Source organism: Cupressus sempervirens, chromosome 11 (assembly GCF_028749045.1).
Source record: "Cupressus sempervirens isolate cs-2001-9-10 chromosome 11, ASM2874904v1, whole genome shotgun sequence".
Classification (NCBI taxonomy): domain Eukaryota; kingdom Viridiplantae; phylum Streptophyta; class Pinopsida; order Cupressales; family Cupressaceae; genus Cupressus; species Cupressus sempervirens.
This window is the reverse complement of record NC_143128.1, coordinates 517,774,609-517,800,010: the sequence shown is the minus strand read 5'-3', so window position 1 is coordinate 517,800,010 and position 25,402 is coordinate 517,774,609. Positions and strand designations below refer to the sequence as shown.

The window sequence follows — 25,402 nt, the reverse complement described above, 5'->3', positions numbered from 1 at the left end:
GTATATACTCCCTGGTTTTGACTGTTATTTTGGTAGTCAGATAAAGCCATTGAGTGGATAATTTCCATAAATAACTGAGCACTGTATCTCTTTCTTGACTTAGCTCTTTGAGGGAAAAAAAAAAAGATAATAGGGACATATCCAAAGGCCATCGCATTTAGACAGATGCCAAAGAAAGAAATGGATAACTAAATGATATAGAGAGGGAAAAAGACCAGACACAAGTCAAAGATTTAGAATTAAGTTACAAGATATGCTATGGAAGCTTCAAAGTTCAAACAATATGTATTTAACGCTACCAAGGAGGCTACTTATCACTTTCTGAAATTATATTTCAAGGCTCTTATTCACATAAAATTTTATATATGCATGTTCTTCAACTAAAATTGGGCAGTAAGATTTAAGGCTTTCTTACCTTCTTCTTAAGTACCTGCGCTCCTGAATTGACAGATCAAGATAAAAGAGGAAAATGGAACAATAAAATCATGTAATAAGTTAATAACCATAACATAGGATATTTAAAGTTCATGTATACATCCATAAAGAAATACAGACAGCCTGCTCTTTTAATCTGAACATTATTTTCCAAACAAGAAAATTGGAAACAATAAACCTAGGTAAGAACCCTTCGCATAAGTGCTCAATGACCCTTGATTTTCCAGTAAAACTCAGGAGGGTGGTTCATCCTTGCGCTCTCCTCCTGCTTGTTTCTGACAATATAAGCAATATTGTTGTTAAGATATCTGTATACTATATCAGACCTTAAAAACAAACACTACTGAGGATTTAATGCTTCTACACAATTTGCCAGTGAAGAGGCTACACAATTTGCCAGTGAAGAGGCCTGAAACTAAACATTTATGAGGTATAAATATAGTACATTAGCATATGGTCTAGCATACATGTAATAAGGAATACAGCTTCCAATCAATTTAATCAAGCAGTAGAGCTAGAAAACACAAGAGGAATTAGTGGTAGTAAAAGCCTCATACCTGAACTCACATATTACTTCTTAGCCCCAGTTCTTGAAGAATAAGGCAATATGACTGTATACAAGTTTATAAGACATAGTAACCTGTGTTCCCCTTTTCATGGGAACAGCATCCTCCTCCAGAAACTTCCATGTTTAGCAAATGCCAATGCAACAACTTTGCCCCCAATTTATGTGCCCATTGATATTGGTCTGTCTTCACCACATCGAAGATTCAGAGAAAAGTGGCAGCGCAGATACCAACCAAGATAACCAAATCATGTAGATCCATCCCTATCAACCAGCTCATGAACCTAAGGTTGTAAAACACGGGGTAGTTGAGGAGATGAATGAAGGAGAAAGCAGAGGAGAGGATTTTCTCCTCATTAGTAGTTGTGAATGTCATGTCACGTTAGAAAGGTTCACCTCCCAAAAAAACAATTCCTAATATTTTAACATGTAATTGTAACCTAGAAGTGCATTTTTTTCGTATTTGGTAATTTTAAAATGTAGCTATAAGTATAGTTTACAGTGTGTTGGTAGTTCTAGCTAAGTGGGCAAATGGTCGGCTAGGATTTCTAATTTGACCCATTATCGTTGCTCTAGTAACATTTGACAATGATTGATAAACTTGTTACTTGTTAGAGGAAAGACTTCTGTTTGGCACTGTAACAACAGCAGAATGAATCTAAGGAGTTCCTGTTGTCAAGTGAAATCCCAAGTGTGTATTTTCCAACCAAGTAGCAAAGCTTGTGGTGGGCCTGGTCCAAATAATAATAGTTTGCTGAAGAGGCAAATGCCTGTTGAATCAAAGGGCAAGAGGAACTAAATGGTGATTGAGTAAACCACTTCCATGGCTATCCTTCATTATTCTAATGATGACTCGTTTCTTACACCACCTTCCCAAAATAATAGTAGTCACTCTATTTCTTGCCAAAAAACCAAGGATGCAAGTTGGTGTAGGGGCACCTTGAAACATAGGGCCCTCATCATTTCAATTTTGTTGTGTTATGCTCCAAGAGAGCCTTTGTAGGTAGAATAAGGGTATGAGACCTAGGTGTGTTAGCTAGGGTATAGGAAGTCTTAAACTGTCCTTAGAAGAGTCATTAAATGACCTTAGAATCAAGGCATTCCTTGCCATAGAGCTATAAGCAATCTACTGATTAGGCCTCTAGCCTAGGGAAGGGTCCCTAGCATGGAAATGCTAAGGGATAGCCTAAATAGCAAGTAGGAAGTGTTGAAAATTTCAAGCAAGGAAAATTGTAAAAAGTTGCTATGAAAGAAATATTGCAATTTTGCAATTTTGCCAGAAAAATGCTGATTTTCCTTTCAAACACCAAGGAGGCTGATGGAAACCCTAAGTATGAAGGAGAAAGACCTAGGAGGGCATATATAAGCTTCCCAAACCCTGAAGTGGTCAGTTGTGGCAAGTTATTGTATCGACAGCATGCTGTAGCATGAGTTTTGAATGCAAAAAGACTGAAAATCTGAGTTTAGAAGGCTTTTGAACATTGTTTTTGTGTACTGTACCCATTGGCATTGTAGATAGGATTGATTAGAACATTTTTGTTTCAGCAAGTTTGTTTTGGTTGTGTGTTGTTTCTTTGTTTTGTAAGTCTTTTCCTTTTTACCAGTCTGCTGTCCCATTCCAGACAGTTTGCGTTTAGAATGGGGTAGCTCACTATCACACCATAGGGACTGTACGGCCTCTTGGGGATAGTGAGTGTACATAATGTATTACACCTTGGCAAAAGCAAGGGCCCTCAAAAGCATGGGAGGCATTTTTAAGCTCTTGCCCTAGGCGAGCTAGAGCATGCCCGGCTAGGGAATAAAGGTGTTGCAGAGCTTATTCCTTGCAGGGTTGTGGAGATCTTTTGGAAAGTGAACATGGAGATTGAAGGGGAGTGAAAGGAGATCCCTTGGGTAGAGGGAGAAGGTGTGGCCAATCCATTTAGACACCTAACAAAGCCAAACAGCAAGTTGATCTTGTAAACCCTCAAATTCAGCACAAGTACTGTACAGGAATTCTGGGGTCCAAAACCCAGAAAATCTCAAAGTACTCACAATATGAATAGAGGTCCATGAAGGCCATTTGGATTGGTTAGTGGAAGAAATTGGAGAAAATCCCTATTTTGTAGGAGAAATAGGGCTAATTGGGTCTCTTCCTTGTAGCCCTGTTTTGAAGAAAAAGGGTGAAATCAGTAGGAAGCCTAACCATAGAGAGTTGTTTTGGAATACCAAAGAAGTGTATTGCAAGGATTTGTGTCTCCTCCATGATCCCGCAAGTTGGTTGTGAAGAATGGTCAAAAAAAGACCTAGCTTAGTTGGAAGACCTTGAATACACTTCATCTAGTATGGAAGCCTGGTAGATAGCAAGAAGTGAAATTTGATCAAGATAGTGGAGTACGGTTTGGGATTGGGGGATCTTTGCTTAGAAAGGATCCTATAAGTCCATTTGGTGGTCTAACAAGACACCTTAAGTCTCAGAGGCAGACAAGAAGCGTGAATTTGTGATTGGTTCATCCCTACTCTCCCTATTACAAGTCCACTGGAAAAAGCATTTCAAAATGAGGTAAGAGACAATGTCAATGATTAAAAATCATGCATTGCATTTACACAAGTGAGTTCCCTTTCAACCTCCTTAGTCACCATATTGGTGAGAAATAGTGATAGGAAGAAATGAGGCCCCTACCAGGTATACAAATCATGGCTATGTAAAGGTACAAACGACCTTATTGCCCAAGAAAATTAAGTTTGCTGACACTAAATTGCAATCAATTAGAGATTCATAGGCCAAAACGGGAGTGTCTATTTCTAATTGATGGGAAGATGGTATAAACATGTCTTTGAGTCTTTATTGCAGTGTACCCTAAAAGACCAATAGCTTGGGGGGGAGGGATTGGGATAGGAGCATACTTTGAACACCAAGTGTCATCCACTCACTCAACTTGATGATAAAGAATCTTGGCACAAAGATTAAACAGATAGAGCAAATATACACCAGGGCTGATGAGATTAGATGTTTGTGACTAATTGTCATTTGTGACAAATCATCTTCGAGTCTTTCTCCAAGGTGAAGCTATTGAAAGTAGGTTTATGAAATTTCAACATTTTATTGTTTGATTTACTTTAGTTTTCTTATAAAATTTGTTATTAAATTTTTCAATTGTGTACATTTTTAATTTGTTTGATGTTTTTTTACATCTTAGGTTTTTTTAAGCTGCTTACGGATTTCAGATCACACTTCATCTTCCACCACCTTAGCTCTCTTTCATCTTGATGATGGACCACGGAGTGTGCTCCAAAATATTGATCAAAATACTTGCACAAAGTCTAATACAGAAACAGCTTCAAACAAATTACAGATTGTGGAAATGTTATATCATCAACCATTTGTTTCACATAATCATCTTGCTATAAATAGTGAATATAAGAAAAGTGTTGAGTATCCTGGTAATCAGAAACTTTTGGAGTGTCTGCAAACAAGCTAATATGGTGAGGGCACAAAAGATCAAGCAATGATTCTGAAAAATAATTGTTGGGCTTGAGTGCAATATTTGTCAAGTTTCAATGAGTCTATCATGAGATTCACCAATACCGATCAACCATATTTCCCATAAATATTTTTCAAACAGGTGCAAAAAAAATGGCAGAACAGCGGGACAAATGACCCACTTCTTGCATTTCCTAGCATTTTCTTTGGCCCCCAACTATTATAGCACAAAGGTATTTTTTGACCAAGGAAGGCACCATATAGATATATTGACATCAATGAAGGGTGTGACACAACAATCACCGGATTCTTTCCAAATCTTAATGTAGACAAAGTCATGGGTGAGATTGAGAATCTTGTAGCTGCGATAGGTCATAACCATACTGCTCTTTCAGAGAAGTAATGAATAATGCTCATATAAGGCAAAAACACCATGGCCAACGATCCATTAACCTTCATTCTCTTGCCATCAAAGTTCTATCACATGTAGGTATTTTTTCTCGTTAAACTTTATTATTTTTCTTTGGTAGGTATAATTTTAAAATGTTGCATTGACTTCATCTTAAATCTCATCAACTAGTGAGATTCACTGCAACTAAGGAAAACTTGAGTACAAACTCATTTACCCACTCAATTAAGCATGATCAATTGTATATGCATTCCAACTTCGGCATCCTCTCATATAAGCACATCAAGTGCACAGAGGAAGCAATAAAGCATTGGGATGTAGCCTTAAAGTATCATGACTTGGCTGCTTCCGTTGCACAATTTTTCCTACTCTTGATTAACGATCAAGGACTCAAGGCCTATAAATAGGGTTTAATGGTGAAGTGAGAAGAAATGGCATGTGGTTTCAATGCACTTTTAACAACTCAGTAACATCAATGCTCTTGATAAAAAGCATTATGACAATTATTGATTTGCATTAATTTTCTATGTGCAGTTGCACTAATATATTGTTTAAAGCTTAAGCCATTTTGATTTATATCAACATTTATGACTTGACAATTAACATTTATTTATCAATTTCAGCTGTGTTCTCAATTTAGTATTTCGCACATTATGTGCAAATTACTTGTCACATACTTTTCATTCTATGGGCAAATTTGTGAAAAAGAAATTGGTGTGGGCAAATTTGTGAAAAAGAAATTGGTTAACTGCTAAACCTAAATCAGTAACATGCTCTGCACCCTGAGGAATTCTGACATGCATTGGGAAGTTTGCAAGCTCACTGAAGCTTGAGTACAACAGCTTCAATGTGTCATCAGGCAAAATGTCAAAACTTGAAAGTTCAAATGCTTTCCTTCCCTTGATGATTTGTGATGCATTATCTTGACTCTCTATTTGTTTTGACAATTCAAAAGAAGTTAAAGTAGCTAACCAATTATCCGATTCAATGGAAGCATCTGGTGTTGGAGAGTGCCAAATCTGAAGATCCAGAAACATTTAACCACACAGCCCACAATTTCTTCAGGGCAGAGATATTCAAGGAGGAAGGCCTGTTTAAATGATCTATTATTATAAGCCTTAGGCCTAAGCATTGGCAATTTGCAGATCCAATGGGACAGTTATATGGGTCCAACGGAAACTGCTTTTTAATTTCACCATTTGTTGGTCGGTAGAACCCAATCCTGGGAGTATATTTGGCTTTTGGCTTATTAAATGTACCTTTTGCAAGAAAACTAGTTATACCTATTGGCAATTTGGCTAGAAGGATATGTAAGGATAATATAGGGTTGTCATTTATGGCAACATATACCTGCTATAAAGAGTCATATATTTTGCTTTGGCGCAGTTTACTGGAAGCAGTTGAGGTTATGCGTGTCAAGTTTTATGCCCAGAAATTAGATAAACAACATAAGAAAACTAAATAAAATGAACAAAAGACACAAAAGATTTATCTTGGGAAAACCCTTCCACTTAGAGGATAAACCCAGCCACACTAGCAAAATATCTCTTTTATTTGTCATAAAAAAGTATGAGTACAAGGCTTTTCACTTGATTCAATTACAATATACCAAACAATCATATAAATAGATTACATAAGACTCTTCATCTTACACACGAAGGTCTCTTTGAATTCCAAAAGTAAGACCCTTCATATTTCCACATATTTAATACTTCACATTTCCATGCACATGCCTCTTTACATGACGTATGACACGTCTTTTTGCATAATATTAACATAAATCACAAATATCTCTTTCAGCTGAAGATGACCATAACAATCATAACAAACATATTTCTATCTCATAAAATCAGAGATGAAGATCTCTATCGCAGATACAAACTTCAACACTCTCTTAGCAAGAGAGAGGTCTTTAGTTAGGCACACACACATAACTGCAATCAAAGATGATAAGTTCATATAACATATGTTATAATCCACTGTACATAGAATGAACTCACACACATGACTTTCACCATGCTTGCTTGCAGAAGGTACAACAAAAACTTTTATCTCAAAACTTCTTCTAGAGAAAAATAAGTTTCCACCATGCCTACTCGCAGAGGGTGGTCCACCGTACCTATTTGCAGAGGGTAAAACGAGGACTGTCAACTCAAACTTCTCCCAGAGAAGAATACAATTCCACCATGCCTACTTGTAGATGGTGGTCCACCATACCTACTTGCAGAGGCTGGAACGAGGGTTATCACCTCAAACTTCTCCCAGAGAAGAATACAATTCCACCATGCCTACTCGCAAAGGGTGGAATGAGGGTTGTCACCTCAAACTTCTCCCAGAGAAAAATGCATTAATAACTGAGATTTTCTCTTTACAGAAACCCCTCTCAGTAGGGATAACTTTAATAACAGAGACTCTCTCTTAGTGGGGACAACTTTAATCACCACAATAAGATGGCTGACTATGACATAAACTTGCAAAGGGTTGGACATCACCCTCTATCACGTAATCTCCCTCTAAATATGTACCATCAAGACAATACTCATCTCATTGCTTCTTTGTTACATCTTGCAACCATGAGAGATATTAATAACTCATAAAAAATCAATTCAAGAGATATAATCATAAATACTTATTTCTTTGTGGTCTAATATATTTACATAAGAGATTATGACTTGCTCCTCTAATGCTTATGACATCAATATAAATTTTACCATCGTAACAATAATACTTATCTCCTCATCTCACAATCCACCTGTTGGCTCATTCACAACACCTCTGTAAAACTTCTGAAGGAACACCACAACCTCCAATACTGTGGTTAATCTCTTCAAAAAATTCTGCTGCAGCAATTCCAACATCCTCATATACCAAGGTCGATTGACATAAGAACTTCCACTCACTCATTTTATAATCAGAACTCGTTCAAATCAGCTAGGAACCCTTGGATACCTCCAAAGGATGATTTTGCAGACTTCAAGCTTAGAAAAACCCTCACAAATTCCCACATGCTACTGCCAAGTTGGGCACTGTAATGGCTATGCTGTAATGGCTATGCAGCCACGAAAACAAATAAAATAACAAAGGACAGTTTCACAAAAATAAACTAAGTACAGAAAATCCCCTTTGTATGCTTTTTCATTTTCGTGGCTGCATAGCCACTGCTGTTGGGCACTGCCTGGAAGAAGCAATTTGAGCTAAAAATATAAATTTCAAATCAACATTGACATATTATGTATAGCCATAAGAAAACCTTTGAGAAAACAACTAGTTTTGCACATCAATATCTATTTTATCAAGGAAACTCTCTAGATCCTGCTTGACTGTGATAACTCCGACAGATACAACAAGATCACCTCGAGGTGATCCTCCACTTCTTGAAGTATATAACTAGAAGATTGCACTTGGATGAATGACTGTAGAAACAATGTCCATTGTTCATGCATATATCTTCCTGTGTTTCTCTGCAACTATTTGGGCTTTGCTTCTACCATCGTCATACCATGATAATTGACTGAAGAATTCTTGTAGCATATACTAAAGAACTTGAACCATCGTCATACCATGATAATTGACTGAAGAATTCTTGTAGCATATACTAAAGAACTTGGATCATACAATTGTATGAATACAGAGACATACACAACCCTCACAGAAGTCTTCTTGCAACACCTGTGATGCACAACTCATAATGCACATGAACAAGAAGAGAGTTTATTCCATATTGATACTGCCACAAGATTATAAACAGATCATTAACTAGATATGAAAGAAGTGTACAATATGTATAATAAAGAAGTTATGCTCGTTCTAGTCAAAGAAAGCAGTTCCTTCAATATTTTACACCCTGCAAAAATACAGAAAAAACTTATCTTTCCATGGCATTTTTGTTCCTTTAACGGTACGGAAGACGTTATTGTCTTGACCATCTATTTCTGAGTTTGCGAAAATAAATACACCGCATTGCATCTTAAATACTCATCAAATATTGATGTCAACCTTCTCCCGTACTGATACAAGCATGACAGTTGATGTTCTCGTCTAATAGAATGGATGACATTCTAGTCTAACTGATGGGGTCCCAGAAGAACTTTGATGATTTCCCTCACAGCTAAATCTCATTAAAAAGCGACTTGCCTTCACCCTTCTACTGTCATATATTGAATCATACAATTGTATGAATACAGAGACATACACAACACTCACAAAAGTCTTCCTGTAACACCTGTGATGCACAAACTCATAATGAAAGTGAACAGGAGGAGAGTTTCTTCCGCATTGATACTGCCACAAGATTATAAACAGATCATGAACTAGATATGAAAAAAGTGTACAATATGTATAATAAAGAAGTTATGCCCGTTCTAGTCAAAGAAAGTAGATCCTTCAATATTTTACACCCTGCAAAAATACAGAAAAACGTATCTTTCCATGGCGTTTTTGTTCCTTTAACAGTACTAAAGACATTATTGTCTTGACCGTCTATTTCTGAGTGTGCAAAAATAAATACACCGCATTGCATCTTAAATAATTATCAAAGATTGATGTCAACCTTCTACTGTATCGATACGGGCATGACACTTGATGTTCTCATCTAACAGTATGGGCGACATTTTAGTCTAATTGATGGGGTCTCAGAAGAACTTTGATGATTTCTCTCACTGCTAAATCTTATTAAAAAGCAACTTGCCTTTACCCTTCTACTGTCATATATTGAATCATAAAATTGTATGAATACAGAGACATTCACAACCCTCACAGAAGTCTTCCTGTAACACCTGTGATGCACAAATTCATAATGCACACAAACACGAAGAGAGTTTCTTCCGTACTGATACTGCCACAAGATTATAAACAGATCATGAACTAGATATGAAAGAAGTGTACAATATGTATAATAAAGAAGTTATGCCCATTCTAGTCAAAGAAAGCAGTTCCTTCAATATTTTACACCATGCAAAAATACAGAAAAACGTATCTTTCCATGGCGTTTTTGTTCCTTTAACGGTACTAAAGACGTTATTGTCTTGAATGTCTATTTTTGAGTTTGTGAAAATAAATACACCGCATTGCATCTTAAATACTTATCAAAGATTGATGTCAACCTTCTCTTGTACCAATACAGGCATGACAGTTGATGTTCTTGTCTAACAGAATCGGTGACATTCTAGTCTAACTGATGGGGTCTCAGAAGAACTTTGATGATTTCCCTCACAGCTAGATCTTATTAAGAAGTGACTTGCCTTCACCCCTCTACTACCATATACCGAATCCGCAGAGCTAGTCTCCATACAAACGACACTTGATGGAGCAAGACAAAATAAACGGATTGAAAACAAAACACTTATACTTTAATCTCATATTCATTGTAATATTCGAATAGTGTAGAAATAAAAACTTATCTGCCCATAGCACTTCCATTTTAATAGCACCAAAGACAGAGAATTATAGTCTCACAATAGGAGCTCAACAACGATTGAAGGTAAGCGTAGCGATGCCTTGAGAAACCGATGACTTCAATGGATTCATAAAACTGACACTGTAATGATGAATCTAGTTAGCAATGCATCGAGATAAAAAAAAATACCATCGTAAACATGATTGACGACAGCAAATGAGGTGCCCAAAAAGAAGAGAAATTCAAGAAGAAGATCAAATGGCAATTGTTGAGAATGGAACGATGTCTTCAATAATACCACGTACAATGCCAAGACAAGTATGAAGACAATTATGAATAGCTCCAGAATCAGCGATGTCAGAACCACCAAAACATAAATGCTCAACACAAGGCATGGGACTGAACTGTCAATATTTGCACTTCCATAGCAGGTCGATAAAGAATAAGTAGATAACCAGGATGACGTGAAAAACCAAGATAGAATTGCATAATCTTCACAAGATTATTAACTTAATCAAAAGCATAAACATAGATAAGATGAACCACTGGCAATACGATATCACATGAGCAGCTCAAGATCTCACAAAAAATTGAATGAAGAATCAACAACATCAACTTTCTGAAGAATAGATCTACAAAATTCTCTACACAAGCACTGATGAATCAACAACATCAACTTTCTGAAGAATAGATCTACAAAATTCTCTACACAAGCACTGATGATTCATATCCTACAACAGCTACATCAATTTCTTCAACAGCCATGGCCATGCAAAAAGATTCAATACCGAAGAATAGCCTCAGAGATTAGACATCAATGAACATCATGAAACTTGAAGAATCCAAACATCTTATACTGGTTCTGCATCTTTGCTATAACCTGGCTCTGATACCATGTTAAGTTTTATGCCCAGAAATTAGATAAACAACATAAGAAAACAAAATAAACGTATATAAGAAACAAAAGAACATAAGAAAACTCAATAAATGAACATAAGATACCAGCAAAATAGATCTATTATTTATTATAAAAAAGTATAAGTACAAGGCTTTTCTCTTGATTCAATTACAATATACCGAACAATCAAATAAATAGATTGCATAAGACTCTTCATCTTACACAAGAAGGTCTCTTTAAGTCCCAAAAGTAAGACCTTTCACATTTCCACATATTTAATACTTCACATTTCCATATGCATGCATCTTCACAAGATGTATTACACATTTTTTTTCATAATATTAACTTAAATATAATCACAAATATCTCTTTCAGCTGAAGATGACCATAATAGTCATAATAAACATATTTCTATCTCATAAAATCAAAGATGAAGATCTCTATTGCAGCTACAAACTTAAATGCGCAATTATGGGAAGCAAGCATATAATGTAATAAGCATGTGTCTAAGAACGCTTAAGAATATTCGTTGTACAGATAGAGTTATGACAAGTTTTACAAATACAGATTATATAGGTAGAACAAAAAAGATAATAAAGGCTTTTTAGTTAAGGGACTGTTTTGGTTCACCAAAACAATGACTTAACAAGGTTGGGACGACATCCTAGATGTTAACCCTCACTTAGCAAAAAAGTAATTTTATGTTTTGGAAAGCATGCAAGGTATTGAAGGTCGACTGGTTAAGTAGTTGGGTATAAAGGAAGACAATTTTTGTTTGTAATAAGTGTGGCATTGTAATTATTATGAAGTAATTGGGAAATTTTTGCTTGTTATTAACAGTGATCAAGAGATCACTTTATAAAAAACACTGAATGATGTTTCCTTAAGAAACAATCGTAAAGAATAGAAACATTCTATTCTAGAAACAAAAAACTAAATATTAGAAACATTCTAATATTTACAAAAGATTACAATGGATAACCATTAATACTAAACAGAGATAATAGAAACTATCTATTATCGTAATACCCTCTCTTAATGGTTAATCTATCTAGAGCATGAAGCTATCGAAAAGCCTAAAAGGCAGATTTTGTTTGCTCAAGGGGCTTCGCACTATTCGGTGTGGGTTGCAAACCAAATTGCTTAGATAGGGCAGCTAAGCAATTTCAACATTCAACCTTCATGTGCCCAAACTTGTGGCAATAGTTGCATTGAATTTTTTTCTTTTGAAGCCTCCTGAATCTGGAGCAGAGGATGTTTGTTGAGAAGACTACTGAAGGTACTTTGGATAATGCTCCAAAACTTTGCACATGAGCATAATGCTCCAAAACAAAAAAAATATGAAAACCCAATAGATATTTTTTTTTTAGCAAAAGAATTATGAAAACCCATCAGAATTTTTAAAGGAGGCAAAACATGAGACTTTGCATGGTAAAGCAACACATACAAACAATATGCAATTACATGCAACCCTCAAAAAGTAGAGACCTAGAAAATTTAAAGGGTGACCCAAAAGAGAGCTCGAAAAACCCACAAAGAATATGTTGTCGGTTTTTTAATCGGCTGGCTCAAAAATCGAGGCACCTAGGAAAAACGGAGGACAACCTAGTTGAAATCTCAAAAAACCCACCAAGAATCTATAATTTTTTATTGATTTGGTACAAAATAATTAGGATTTTGAAGAAAGACGGCTCTGCTGCAAAAAAAATTCACAAAAAATGGCAGAAATGTGCAAACAAAACAAACAGATCTGGATGAAAATGGGTTGTAAAACCGAGTTAAAAGTCCGTAGATTCAGATCTCTCAGAATGGAAACCCTACTCGGATTACAGAGAGAGTTGGAAGCAAATATGCATGTAAATAATTTCAAAAGTAAAAAAGTTGATAATTTCAACCAAGAAATTATAATTATTTTCGAAATAATTTAGAGTATTGGCTCTGATACCATAGTACAAAGTCATTGGAAAATATTTACTTATTATTAACAGTGATCAAGAGATCAATTTATACAAGCGACTGAATGATGTTTCCTTAAGAACAATCATAAAGAATAAAAACATTCTATTCTAGAAACATAAAAATTAAATATTAGAAACATTCAAATATTTACAGAAGATTACAATAGATAACCATTAGATACTAAACAGAGATAATAGATACTATCTATTATCGTAATAGTAATATACTAATATAATGTTATGATGTTCAGATGCGCACTTTGTATGATCAATATTGATGCGAACCTGATGATAGTACGGTATTGTATAGTTGCATGAACAGTTTTGTGAAGAGGGCTCCACAGGACAAATCAGATATTGAAGATATCAGCATAGATAAAAAGGTTTTTGTATCTATACATTTTTATGTAAATATTGTACCTATTGTATATGCATGTTTTGAGCAGTGGGCTCAGCTAGCTACTTATGTAATTGTAATACCAACTCCTAACACAGTTGAGGCTTCTAACAAGGCCTAGTCCCCTAACAAGGACAAATACACTATAAGGATGCGATAGACTCCTAACAGGGTCAATATCTTTCACAAGATAAATTTTGATTAGTAAATCATCTTGTAGGTACCATCCCCGCTAGGATTTTCCCTTGGCCAGGGTTTCCCTATTGAACAAATAATAGTGTTATGAGTTGCATTGTGTTACTGTTATGTTTACTTTTCATTTTAATCATATATGTTGGTTTTAAGATTGTAAATAATATCCATAGAAAGTTTGGGGAATACTGACTCACCCACCCCGCCTCCCCTCTCAATATTCCTTATTTCTAGCAATACCACATTCAATGCATAAGGTTAAAGTGCTCAAAAGAGAATTGGTTATAAATAACTTTCATTCAATACAGTAGCACGAGTTATTTGCGGAAAAAATCTCTTTCGCACAAGTATGTTGGCTGTGTTTGACTGAAGTGGTACCCGACATGTTAGATTTTTAAGTGTGGGCTTCAGTGATGTTTTTCTACAGCTGGGTGGTGAGCAGCTTTCATTAAAATAATATCTCATAAGTTATTTTATTTTTACTTTAATGGTCACCTCTAGATATTGTAAATATCTTGCATAATAGATTCTTTCTATTATTTGTATTTTTTCTTTTTAGAAACATCTCAACTGTAAACTGTATAAGAACAATTCGTTTTTAACTTCTTTGTTAATTATTTGTTAATAATTTATCCTATATTTGACCAATTGGTTTGTCTAAAACAGTATCAGAGATGGATTTTTAGATTTTTTGAAAATTTTGCCATTTCTAAAAAAAAATTCTTCTGAATTTTTTTAATAAAATTTTTGAAATAATATTTCTAAGGGGGAACACTAGTTTGTTTTTTTAAAATGAAATTTTTTTTTCCCACATTCATGCTTGTTTTTGCTACTTTAGGTCCCTTGGACCAATCTGCATACATTTCCTAATCTTTAAGGGCCTCGTTGTTGTTGAGCCAAAAGACCAACTTGTCAATGCACAATAGAACCAATAGACTTATAGAAGACACAGAAGGCTATTAAACCATGTTGCGAATCCAGCAAGAGATGCTGGGCCAGCCCATTGCCAAGACAAAGGCACTAGATAAGGATTGTGGTGGAATGGGCATTGGTAACTACCCTTCGGCCTAGGTTGGATAACAGGGCACCTTATTGTAGTCCTTCCTCAAATCCTAGAGGAATCAAATATGGTACATGGTTTCCTAAATCTCTAGAGAAATGCTGAGAGCATTGTCATTTTGTCATTATGCTAACAGTAAATATTGTTTGTGAAAATATATGTGTGTATAAGTGCCATTGTTCTTATTTTGCAGGATCTATATCAAGCTATTCAAACAAAACCTATTGATAAGACATGCCTCTAATCCTAGCTATTGTAATTGTAATGTAGGACATTAATAAAAGGGGATTCTAGAAGGGGACATTACAATGAATATAAACAACAAAATCTATTTTCTTCAATTCATGCATTGAACTCTATTTTGTTTGCTCTCTATATCTCTACGCTGTGGAAATGCCCTAGGAAAAAAATAGTTTTTGTCTCTTTTTCTAAACTTATAATTTTTTCTAATAATCTAATATTCCCCAATTAAAAAAAAAAAAATTATACTCTTTTTTTCTCCGGAAGGATCGACCTTCTCTCAAGAACTTGAAGAAATTTTTCAAGCATAAAGCTTAATGGAGAATAATCACCGTCAACAAATAGTACTTCGGCACCAATAGACTAAATATCCTCATACTAAAACGGCTGATCATCCTAAAATGAAAATGTGTGGCGAAGTCCATAAAAGCCCACAGTTATGGACTATTAAAGCGAAGGGGAAAAAATTAAAATCAACCAGACACCCATTGCTAAAACCCAAGCCCTGAAGCATACATATCGTCCTCCAAAAATTGAAAGATCCTAATACTTTTTTTTATCAAATTTCAATAAATTCCTTAAATAAATAATACAGTTTATGGTAAAAGTCGAGCCCCGTCAGAAGCCAATTATACTCCGTCATAAACGGAATAAAAATACGCCAGAGACGATTTAAGCAGGTATTAAACTGTCCGTAAAATTGGTACCTCTTTCTCCAGTTTCTCCTTCAATTTTTCCAGCCTCTCCTTCTCCATTTTCTGCAATGGAATAATCGCCCGAATGAGAAATCAGATCATTAAAGCCAGCACTGCTCACTCCTGAGCAGACACCAAATAAACACAACACCATGTGAAAATGCAAGCTTACCTTGATATAAATATTCTCAGCTGCCTTCTCTTCTTCATTGAAGACCTTTCCTTTGCCATCACTAAAGGCTCGCCAAGCCTTCCTATTTACAGGCACCGCTGCACAACGCATACTCAACGAGCGCAACATGTTTTGGTCGGAAAGCTGAAATTGATCGAGAGATGACCAACGAACACTGATGTTTTTTTAACACTTCTTAGCTAGGCATATTGCCTCTCTTCGTAGTCACCTCTTCAAAAGAAAGGAAGAGAATTTAAATATTTATTGGACATTGATGGGAAGGTTATACTGGTTAAGGTAACTTGTCTTCAAGAATTTAAAGGAGTTTTTCTGAGATTAGGGTTAATTGGGTAACCTTCATATAGGAGGTGTGAAGTTCTACTCTCACCTACATATATAGTCTGATCTACTTTGCATTAAAAAACTAGAAACACCTTAGAATTTAAAAGTTACATTTTAGTGTCAAATTGTATTTCTAGTATTTGCAAAATTAAAATAGATTTGCAAAGACATATAATATTGTTTATGTAAATCTATTGACTATGAAATACAGTTAAGCAATTTTAACATTCTTGACGAAAGATTTTTGGGGATCAATTATTTGTTATTTGTTATTTTAGTAGTTGAAAATGGGACCCAAGCTTTTCCTAATTCTATATATTTTCCATGAATGTAGTCAATATTCCCACATGAATTTAGCTTTATCAAAACATATATTACCATTCAATGTTCACTCTTTGATTTTTATTTTGTGTCCAACCTTAGAATGAGATGGTATGAAAAGAAGATAGTTCAATTTTTTTGTATAGCTTCATTATGTATATTAATTCATAATGTGTATTAAAAATATTTAATAAAGTCAACGGGCCCTTGGTCTACTGGTGAAGTTGAATGGCTCACAAAGAGCCCACCAAGGATCAAGTCTTGCTAACTGCAAGGTCCAAAGACATCAATAAGGGATGAGGCTAGGATCGTGCCTCGAGCAAATTTGGTAGCGTGGATGCTCCTCAGTCCTTGGCTCTTAGCCGAAGAGGTTTCAGGCATGGGTGGGCCCGCATCGAGTACCTAAAACGTCTTTGTGGATGACCTCCATAAAAAAAATTTAATAATTAATAAATAAAAATATTCTACTTATCACTCTCGTTGTTCACTTTTTTCATGGACAACAAGGATTTAGAATACATTCACAAAGCAAGCCTCCAAGGTTTGTAATTTCCACATGTAGCTCCATAAAATTTTTACAGTAAATAAAATCTTCACACAATCTAATCCAGAAACTCAATATAACTATCATGGATTGTGGAAATCTGTTTGCATTAAATAAAATCTCATTTACTGATCTAAGCCTATAAATATTGACCTAAGATCATTTAATGTTAACTATTCTCTTTGTTAAAAATCATAAATAAGTTCATGAATAACCATAATAGAAGTATCTAAAATTTATTGTATTATATCTAAAGAAAAAATTATATTATTAGCTTTTTATTGATAAACTTGTTGACTAGATTCAAATAGGAATAAGTATGAGATGTTTCTAAATTGAAGTATTTCTATAATCGAAACTCTAATATATGTCATTGTAATTAGCTAAAAATGATCTAGTGTATTCAAAAGACCCAATTACCCTAAATCTTCATAAAAACAACATAAATCTTAATCAAACGTCAAAACCTAGACATCGAATCCAATCTTAAGCATAATTATGTGAATGAATTTGATCAATTTGCTTATATGATTCATCAATAATCAATTGACATTAATAAAAAATCAAGGATCAATAATTAAAGAAGCAAGAATAATTAAATCTAAATCTAAAATCTTAATTCTTAAAAAAATAGTTAAAATGATTTAAATAAAATTCCTAAGTATCCACCCACCTCACAAAAGGATAAAGAATTTAATTCCTTCCAATTACATCAAAGTGCAAAGATCACCTCCACAACAAAATTGAATTTTGAATATTTTCCCTCTACAGAAAATCTATTAAACCAAGCCTAATCAAGACAATATTCATCTAGATGATTTACATAGATCAATCATCTTAGCTCAATATCTCAATTAAAACCTCAATTTTTTCATTTAGATCATCATTGCAACTTAATTTCACTCATTTAGTTGCATATTGGATTGAATCTTCTATTTTAGGATGTCTTGTCACTGATCTAATGGGTTAGATATGAGAGAAATATCCAATTAGATCATACCCATCTTAACTAGGAAGTAATAGGCTATTTTTCATTGGTTTATGCTTGATTTCTTGTTAAAATTGATACATTAATCAATAGATCTAATGGTTCATTATGTGTTGTGTATGTAGATATGTAGGTTACATAATTCACAAACACAAACATATCTCACTATAATAGCAATATAAATGGTTGGTTTTCCTTTGAGAGCTCAGTTTAACTAGTTTGTAGAGATAATGGGCACCTTTCTAACCTTAAAACATTACTAGGCATATAAATTGCACAAAAGTATAGATCGAAGGAGATTCTAACAATCTTATAAAATGTTTGAAAGGGAAACATAAAGCCTCATAATATTGCTCGTATTATTCATGATTCAATGTTTGTTATCTAATCCTTTGAAAGGTATTATAATTATCATTCTTACTATGAGACCAATAGGTGAATGTTGGTTTTACCAACCTATGCATACAACATGAAGAAATTAAGGCTTGGGAAGGAGAAAATAAGTTGAATAAAGATATTACTTCTCTCCTTACATACAATCGAATTAATGGAAAGATTGAATAGATATCAAATAATGATGGAGATGACACATGGTAACATTAAAATTAGTGTCAAGAGGGGAGTTTATCCTTTGGGGAAAAGTTCTATTAATTTTAATTATGCCACACACATTTAATGAGTGATGTGTGGAGTTCTTTGTTGTCTTTCGATTTTGATCATTACAACTCATAATTTGATTTTTCTTGTGGTTAATTTTTCTGATACGAATATGGGTGGAGATCTCAAAAGTGTGGAACCTACTACCTGTGAGGATAGGAAGAACAATGAAGCTATTGAGTATAGGTTAAGAAAAGGTGGGGTGACCCATATCTTGAGAAGCTTAATGACCATAATAGGAAGGTCATAGGGATCTTCATTCAGGAATGGAATAATGACACCATGAACCTATTTGGTAGAGATTTTATGGTCGGTAAGAACCTAATTTTTAAAGTCAATGCCCCCTCTATGAAGGGATTTTTTTAAAATTCACTAGCCCCTCTACGAAGAGAATTAAGTTTTTTTTAAGGATAAGAAGGTTTTAGATAATGCAATGAGAAGAAAAGGAACTATTACTGAAAGGGAATAAAAATTACTATGAACCTGTGTAAACTAAGCCTCTTTCGCATGATGCTTTGAAGATAATAATGGAGTATTATACCATATATGGAAAATACACTAGGGTTCATGGATATCACTTTATGATGTTAAATCATTTTAGTCATATGGATTTTATTTTATTTCCTTTCTATTTAGTCTCTTCCATTGTTTCTAGCATTAAGACCATGAGAAGGACCCTAAAATCTGGTTCTTTGCCAAGGTTTAATTTTGCCTATATATTATCACTTTTGTGCTAACATTACTAGAATCCCCCTAAGTTTATTATTGAAGTTGAGGATGAGGGGAGGATAAATTGGATGGGTTTGAGAAGATTTGTGAAACTATGGATGATGAGGATGATGCTCCTCTCCATCTGGTTTAAAAACCAAGTTTTCCTCTAAGAAGAAGGAAGTTGATACTTCTAAAGACAAGGAAGTTGTGGACATAAAGGGGATGAAACTGAGAAGGATGATAGGGAGTATGTTTTGCTAAGACCCTTGAGTACGAATAAAAAGACTAATTCTAAGAAGGTTGTATGGGAAGATAACAAAGGTAATCACATTGATATTGGTGTTTGGTTGCTACTTCTTTTATGAAAAATAAAGTTGGTGAAGATGGCAAGATTGTTAAGTTCCTTATTAGCAATGTTAATAGAAATGCTAAAGATGATGTGGGTAAGGGAAAAGTCTCAATCCTAGTGGATTACAAAAGCTTTATTGATCATGATATGTCTATATCATCATCTGGTTTGGAGGAATTAAGTCCGAGTCTTTACCCCAATGAGAAGGAAAGGTTAGGGATTCTTATGTGGAATTATGATACGATGATTTTGAAGACAAAAGAGAGGTCACTGCTAGGTTTTTGGAGTCTTTCCATGGGAATAAAAGACTTAATTTGAAATAATGTGTCCTCATAGCTAAATTTGAGAAAATACAACAAAAAGGTGGGAAAAAATATGCCTAGTCTATTCATGCTCTTGATCATTATGCCTATGCTCTTTGGTCTTATGATTAGAAGAGTTTGGTGATGGATATCATGGAGGCAAAAGGAAAGGCCAAGCAAATGTTGGAAATTAAAATTAAGGAGTTGGACCATAAAGTTGATAAGAATGATGCCAACCTCAAGAAGATATTGGAGTACAACCATAGAATTATGAAATCTTCAACAGAGAACATGAGTATCTTTGTGGCTAATTTGGAATCCTCTCACCAGGAAAATGATTTTGTTAACCATAAACATGATAAGGAGGTAGTTGTTGGTGAGACCAAAGGCCTAGGAAAAAGAACTAGAAAAAGTATGAAGATTAAATATGCTCCTCTACCATAGAATATTTTTGAGCTTAAGAATGAGCCAAATAGAAGAAGACTTGGCTTCAACCTTGAAATTTTAGTTTAACTCTATTTTTATCCTCTTTTTGTAAGTTGTATTTTGTTGTCTTTTGGTTGGATTTACGTTGGTGATGGGTTGGGTATGGTTCTTTTTGTCCTTTTTTCATATATTTGTTTCTTGACATGGATACTTATTGTTGAATATTTTGTAATCATTATGTAAAGGGTTTTAGGTGTTAGGATCAAGCAACATTGAGAGAGAGGGGGTAATCAATGTTGTATAACATTTTTAAAAATTAATCTTTTTACCACAATGCCATATAATGACTAAAATTATATTCAATTTATAATAATCTTCGTCTAATGCCCTTTTCCTTTTCATATCCAATTTATCAAACATATCTTTAGGTATTATACCTTATATCTCTGTAAGATTTTTATTGAAATTCAAGAGATAGTTAACCCTTGAATCCTATAATATCTTCTTCTCATCATAATTGTATCTATCATAGTATTTTTTTAGTTTATTAATCATAGCTTGGCTTTCAAAGCTAGCAACAATTTTATTCATGTCCGACTTCCATTTAGACTTCTCTTCTATTCTCTTCTCTTATGTCCTTCACTTTTTTCTCTGCTATCCCTTCATGTGGTGATTCAATCACCCTACTCTTCCTAGGTCCAAATCCTTTAGCCATAGCTTTGGGTCTAGGAGTCCTAGAAGGTTTAAATAAAGCTTCATCAATTGGGTTTGTATCATCTTTCTTCTCTTCCACCTTCACTGATAGTGTTCTCTTTGAGTTTCTTATGACTCTCTAAGGTACAAGGGTGATCTATGTGGTCATGAACATGGCTAAGGGTGAATTTGATATCTCCAAAGGATCAAATTAAGATGTAACATCCTCTATATTCATGTCATCACTGGGATAGAGGCCTTTGTTTTATCTTGCATTACTACCTCGCCCTTCTTCCTAATCTTTTCCATTTGTGCTTTTGATTTTCCTTCCTTTTAGTTATCTTATTAATATATTATGTGTCTTTCCCTTCCTTAAACTCCTAGTGAGTTCTTCCCATACCTTCTGATATTTCTCCTTTAGTGTTCCCCATATTTCTACACATATTAAGTGACAACATATGGATCCACTTTATATCCCACAGGGGTAATACATTGTACCCTAGGCTCCATTGGTTCAATGCATACATACACTAGTCATCCTTTGTTTCATTTCCCTCTGAAATCCTTTGAAGAATCCAAACAAATCACTATAAAATTGTTTTTTGTCTTTCATCATATTTAATGTTCAATAATTTGTACTACTATGGGGACATCATCCTTTCATACCCTAGGGTGCATGTTAGGAAATATATGAATGATGTGGAAAAGCATGTGAAAAAATCAAAGATCCAAATTTGAATGCCTACGACTTATCATGTTTGATTCTTGTAAGGTTATCTTTAAAAGTCAAAGTATTATGATCTCAAATATATCAGAAAGCTCATGTTATTTTACTATTTTGTAAGATACATGAATTATCCATGTTAGAGAGTTTACTCTACTAAGTTATAATGCATCTTATGTCCCAAAATATAGAAATCATTCTCACATCTTGTTGTCTAATGTATGTGATGGTCATGGATCTTTTTTCCCATTTAGATCATGTGTTGTTCTCAACTTCATTCTTCACAATATTCATCACAGAGGGTATATTATTTGCATCGTTCAAACCAATTACTAAGTATATCATTGTAATCTTGACAGGTTGATCTCCAAACCAAAATAATTGGTCATGAATTTTACTTAGAACAATCTTTATCCACTCAATTTCATCAAATTCATGGAAGTTCATGACATGCACAAGGTTTAGGGTTTCTAAGTGTTTAAATTTTGGCTTGAATGAATGATCTTCAAATAATACATCCTTCATATCATTGTAGATATTTGAATTACCTGTGCACTCATACTTGTAATTTATATAAGCCCTAATATATTCCACACAGAGAACTCTATGGGGGGTTTACAAAAATGTTCCCTTTGGATCATCTCATGGACTTAAATGAGTGCCTCTTAAAGTTGTATCTATTCATTTCTTTAGTATCATATATCTAAGGTGTATCCATATTGATTCAACTATAAATGTCTTTAAACAAAGCTCACAAGATGAAACTAAATGCTAGTCATTGTTGTATGGCTTAATGCTTTCAGACTCAATTTATTTTTTTCTCAAACTCCTTAAAGGCTCTTATCACTCAATCTACTCAAACTCTATGCTCAAATATTGAATATTAAGTCTTGTTAATACATTTTATCCTTGTATAATCTATAATTTTAGTATATTAAATGCATTAGGTTGCATTCCTATAAAAAAAAAGAAAAAAAGGACTAATAACCATGAAATTGATGGTGATGGTACACGATAGAACATTAAGTTCTACGATCAAAGACATAAAGTCTCCCAACTTTGACTAACCATAGTCTTCCGCTATGTGCTCTAATTATGCAATTTGGGGGCAAGATGAGTCCTTCCTAAATGCTCCCCCTAAGGCCCTGCTTAGTTAATTAAACTGATGTCAATGGATTAACACTAGGCAGGGGTAAACTAAATGATTCTTCCTTGCATGTGGAATCACTTTGATTCTTTTCCTTATGTACTTTATCATTGACACAATTTCCTTATTTTACAAATATCACTGAGATTACCCTTATACTATGACTTATTAGATCTATCATTCCTTCTTCCATAATAATTGTTCCTTCCACCATTTGGCACTCATATTGTTAAAACATCCATTGAAGTTGTAATATCTAGTTGTAATTATAGATTATTGAATTTCAAACAAGTAACAACTAAGTTTCCATACCTTGGACCACCTTGATTGATCTGTAGTCTACAATCTCTTGTAATATGTCAAAAATTAATGCACTATAACATGTAACTCTTGATGATATTACATTATAACCTCTAATACACCTAGTATTAGATCTCTTATTTTTTCCCTGATTAGATTTAGATATGAATTCATGTGACTTGTACCCATATAGAAAACAATTGAAATAATGTCTAGTAAATGGCTTAGGATCAATATTACCTTGTGATCTTTCTTCACGTGGCCATATTTTTTGCTTGCAAACCATTTTCCTTTAATCTTTCTGATCTTCCCTCCAAGTGTCTCATTCTAAGTAGGTGTTTGAATAGTGTCTTACATTGTCCTTTCCTATGTTGCCTTAGAACTTTTAGCACTATTATAACCAAGGCCAACCATATCACCTTTAGGTTTTTGTTGTTTCAACCACTCTATTAGTCCCAACTGATAATGTAATTGGTAAGAGTAAGAATGTATGTAAAAGATTCATATTAATTGTTATGTTGTCATTGATGTCAAGTCTTAGTTGGCTAGACATTATGCTAACTCGGTAGAGTGCTATATCATTTGATTGATGAAGAGGACTTGAAAAAAGTATATTGAAGACATAATTGATGAGTATGGTGTACAATGGGCACTTGAATGAGTTGGACAGTGATAATGTAATATTGGTTTGATTGTTTTACAATATGTAGTATTGTAATGTATTAAGCTACACAAGCTTAACTGAGTGACAAGGTTAAATAAGGAAGGCAATATACGCTAAGTGACTATAGTATTCACTGATAATTTGGATAAGCTAGAAATCCAGCATTGCTTGAGCGAGTCTAGTATTAATCGAGTATTGTACTACCTAAGTGAAATACTATGTTCACTGAGTAACAACTGGAAGAACAAAAGTGTAAAGATGGAATCTTAGGCCGACTATTGATGGAAAATGGAATGTTTGAGATGTTTAAAGGTACGAGTCACTGTTTGTTACAAGATAAATGACTGGGAAAGTTTAATAAAGATTTGATGATGGAGATTAAAGAAGGATAAGGAGGAGCACAAAGTTCTATTTTTTATGTAGCTAAATTCATTGAATCTGAGATTGACGATTGTGATTAGCAGAAATAAAATGGAAGAATATAGAAGCACATAGATGACTATTTAAGGAGACGTTCAAGACAATTCTTGGTTGTTGATGAGGTTGCTGGTTGGAAGTTGATCAAGTAATGATAAGGCTGTCACAAATGCAAAGTTGTTAAAGTTGAAAGAAGATAGTTGAGTCAGGTGAACCAAGAAGAGTTGAAGGAAGAAAGGAGTAAATCAACAAGTCAAGAGAACAATGAAAAGATATCAGAGTGAAAGATAAAAAAGAGAAAGAGTAGAAAGGAGATCTAAATAAGCAAGGTAGTGTTATACCTAAATAGATCATTTTTACACTCTTACTTTCTAATCATTACTTGGTCAAATGATTGGTATGGAAACTAGAGCTTCTTGCTCATGGATTGGGCATCCAAAGCAGCATCCAAATGTTTCATTGAACTCATTTAATTATTGACTAGGGACGTAGACTTGAAGTGATGTTTGCAAAGTATATGCTTTAAACCCTCTTGATTATCATTGCTAATCTATGGAGACAATAATTCTTGAACAAAGATTATATTTCTAAGTACAAGTTTAAATGAACTTAATCTAGAATACATAAATTGAATTACAAACAAGATTTTACACTATTTGCCTTTGTTACAAGAACAACCAATAGTTGTAGGAGAAACAAAGCTCTATCTAACCTTGAGAAAAATGAAAACTAATCATACTAACTAAATTCACTCCCCCAAGTGGGCCCTCTTGGATGAGTGAATGATTATGAACTCATAATGAAATGATGAAAAATAATTATGTCATCTTTATTGATGTAAAATCATGAACAATACAAACTGGAAATAACAACTATATATTGAATGTTGTTACATGTTACAATCCCTCCTCTACTATATGAGGTGTGAGTTCACAACT

The 25,402-nt window shown here is 34.2% G+C and overlaps 1 long non-coding RNA gene across 1 annotated transcript; it reads right to left on the bottom strand.

Annotated features, from left to right (window-relative positions):
* Positions 1-470: 470 nt before the first annotated feature.
* Positions 471-16,243, bottom strand: LOC149530632 (uncharacterized). The gene is made up of 3 exons (XR_016358917.1): positions 15,880-16,243; positions 15,720-15,770; positions 471-710 (listed from the first exon to the last, which is right to left on the bottom strand). It is a non-coding gene; the product is annotated as an uncharacterized LOC149530632 (long non-coding RNA).
* Positions 16,244-25,402: the final 9,159 nt, after the last annotated feature.